The 3,646-nt window shown below is 38.8% G+C and overlaps 1 non-coding gene across 1 annotated transcript; it reads right to left on the reverse strand.

Moving 5' to 3' along the window:
• Positions 1–658: 658 nt before the first annotated feature.
• Positions 659–743, reverse strand: TRNAR-UCG (transfer RNA arginine (anticodon UCG)). The gene has a single exon. It is a non-coding gene; the product is annotated as a tRNA-Arg (tRNA).
• Between the last annotated feature and the right edge of the window lie 2,903 nt (positions 744–3,646).

The following is a 3,646-nucleotide window of genomic DNA, read 5'->3' on the forward strand; positions in this document are numbered from 1 at the left end:
CCCATGCAATAGACTTTGTGTGTGCATGTGTGTGTGTGTGTGTGTGTGTGTGTGTGTGTGTGTTGTGTTTCACAGAAGATCACTTGGCTTGGAAAATGGTCTCAACATAATGACCAAGAAAAAATGAGTTAAATACATTTATAAAACAGGTTGTGAAGCATAGTGGAATTTTTTATGACATAAATATTTTGAAAAAAAAAAAAAAAACAACTAAAAGCATCTGTACTAGAATACAAAGACCAGAATGAGTATCTGTATTTTTTTATCCTGTTACATATTTTCCACCAATGCTATCATATATATTCTTTTTTTCAAAAAATTTTTTTTCAACGTTTATTTATTTTTGGGACAGAGAGAGACAGAGCATGAATGGGGGAGGGGCAGAGAGAGAGGGAGACACAGAATCGGAAACAGGCTCCAGGCTCTGAGCCATCAGCCCAGAGCCCGACGCGGGGCTCGAACTCACGGACCGCGAGATCGTGACCTGAGCTGAAGTCGGACGCCCAACCGACTGAGCCACCCAGGCGCCCCTCAAAATTTTTTTTAACATTTATTTATTTTTGAGACAGAGAGAGAGAGAGCATGAACAGGGGAGGGTCAGAGGAAGAGGGAGGCGTAGAATCCAAAACAGGCTCCAGGCTCTGAGCTGTCCGCACAGAGCCCGAAGCGGGGCTCGAACCCACAGACCGCGAGATCATGACCTGAGCCGAAGTCAGACGCTCAACCGACTGAGCCACCCAGGCGCCCCTCATACATATTCTTATAATGAAAATATTATTACACTTTTTTTTAATCATATGTAATGTCCAGAAACTAGGAACATAATAAAATGCCCTGAAATAATAAAATTACCAAGTATATATATATATATATATATATATATATATATATATACATATATATATATATATACATATATATATATATATATATATGGTGTTGTATTTTTATAATGGATAACATCTTTATATTTTTTATTCTGATAATGTTTACATAAAAGAATAAAAAGCTGATGAGAACAGTTGATAACACAGAATTTGTCTCCATGAAAGCAAAGAATACTGTAAAGTGGACACATAAGTTTGTAAACTGGTAACAACCAAACTTAAAGTCATCATTTCTAGACGAGGCCAGTGAAACACAACTCATATTTTCAAGTTTGCCTCTGTTTGGAATTATAAATTCCCAAATTCTGGAGACTATAACTGAAATCAGGAAAATCTTATGGCCTAGGATAGACTTTCCCCAATTGGAAGTTTAAAGGGGTGGATTAAAATTGGGTTTGTAAAGTCAGAGACAAAAATAACTTCTAAAGAAATTCTTTTAAAACAAATTACAGAGTGTTCTAACGGTCCTAATGTGTCACGGTGTGTTCATTCGTTATGCCACCAAATATTTGATAATCACAGGTTTGAGGCAAGAGACGAGGTGGGTGCTATTGATTCAAAATAAATAAAAGTATCTGTATCTTCAGTGAGTTTATGATTTGATGAGGGAAAGTAGCTAACATTTATATAGTACTTTATGTTTACACATGAATTCATAAACATATCAAGGTTTGGCATAATCCTCTCCAGCTCATCTGATCTTATGAGTCTCCCAAGCTATTAAATCCATCGGTCCATTTCAGTCCTTTTCTTGACCTCACTGATCACGTTAAAATACTGTTTTTCTCTCTGCTACTGTTACACTGCATGCTCTTGGTTTTTCTCCTCCATAATCTGTTGACTTCCCTAGCTTCTCTTCCTGTCCATCTTCAGAATCCCATCCTGGACGCTGTATCTCCTTTAATTCTGTACTCCTCTGCTTATCTCAATCACTCCATTGCTGGGGAGTCCCAGGTCTCTTCCATCAACATTTCAGATCCCAGTAAACCTTTATCCGTTGAGTTGCTACAGTCAGAAACCTGAGTCCTTCTTGACACCTTCTTATGCCGCCAACTTGATTCACAGTCTTCAATTCCTGTCAAGTAAAACTCCTAAGCATCCCTCAAGTGTATCTCTTCTCCCCACCCGCACTGCAGTTGCCTTGACCCAAGCCACCATGATCTTTTAGCTGGAATCACTGTCAGAATCTCACACTCAACCTCAAACCAACTTAACTGCTTTCCTGAAATCCTTACTCCATACCACACACCATATTCTACACCAATACCAATTCAAAACCCGTATCTGGCTACGAAGAAGGTGTCTGGGCCTATTTGGGATGCCCACAGGAGAGAAGGGATTGAGAATGGATGCTCTGTTCAGCAAACCAACAGTTTAGACACCTGGAGGGTGTCTCCAGGACATGATGAAACTTAGTATCCTAACAATCCTTTCCTTAGCATAAAATTTTATACAGTTGAGAGGCTTACAGGTGCTGATAGCAATTTAGGTGTACTTTAGAATCACCTGGGAGTTTGAAACCAGATGGGAATGAATTTCCAGAGCTTTAATTTGGGATTTGTCAGCAAAAGAAAAAGAATGGAAGGCTGACGTTAAATGACAAAACTTCACCCAATACTTTAAAAAGAATGTTATTTATTTGGAGAAGGGAGAGGGACAGAGAGAAAGGGAAAGAGAATTCCCAAGCAGGCTCCACACTCAGCACGGACCCCAAGATGGGGCTTGATCTCAGGACAGCGACCCGACATCAAGAGTCAGACATTAAACTGACTAAGCCCCCCAGGTGCTCTGGTTTATTTTTTTTTTTAAGTATTTCTTTCTTTCTTTTTTTTTTAACGCTTATTTATTTTTAAGAGACAGAGAGAGAGAATGAGCAGGGGAGGGACAGAGAGAGAGGGAGACACAGAATCTGAAGCAGGCTCCAGGCTCTAAGATGTCAGCACAGAGCCTGACACAGGGCTCGAACCCACGAACCGTGAGATCATGACCTGAGCCGAAGTCAGTTGCATAACTGACTGAGCCACCCAGGCGCCCCAGCATTTATTTCGACAGACAGAAAGAGAGAGCAAACTTCACCCAATGTTAAAAAAAAAAAAGAACACGTGCATTAATATTCATCGTTATTGATGATTACATTTTAAATAATGCTACATTAGCCTGCCTACCTATCAGATTTTCATTTTTCTTTCACAACTGTTTAAGGGACATGGCATTTTATTAAAAAATAAAAATAATAAAGAAAATGCTGTTGGTTCAGCACAATAGGAAGCAGTGTTCACTTACTTACAAATCATAGGATATTTAGGAAGAAAATGTTGCAAAAACCATGTTCAAGATACAAGCTTTCTCTGAAGTCTAATGGGAGCGTAAGGTTACATTCACGGCACTCCACTAAGATTTTAACAACATAACTTATTCATGCATGCTCTTGGCCATTTTGTATACTACTCTTCCCTAAAGAGGAAGAAATATAAAGAAAGCCCTTAAAGAGGATCAGGTCATATTAGACAAAATGTCTTATGCGGCTGATAGGTATCTTTAAAGCTATAACACAGCAACGAAAGACTCATAATGGCTACAGCAGAAATACGGAGGAGAACCTGACAAGATCAAAACATATTTGGTTATACTCAAACAGAGGCCTGAATATAAATGGGTAATGTTAAAATTCACGAAAGAACAAATGAATATGATGATAAAGGGTGAATATCTCCGAGAGTCACAAGCTCACTGGTGAAAGACAGAAGGAACAAAATATA

The sequence above is a fragment of the Acinonyx jubatus genome, chromosome A3 (assembly GCF_027475565.1).
Source record: "Acinonyx jubatus isolate Ajub_Pintada_27869175 chromosome A3, VMU_Ajub_asm_v1.0, whole genome shotgun sequence".
NCBI lineage: Eukaryota > Metazoa > Chordata > Mammalia > Carnivora > Felidae > Acinonyx > Acinonyx jubatus.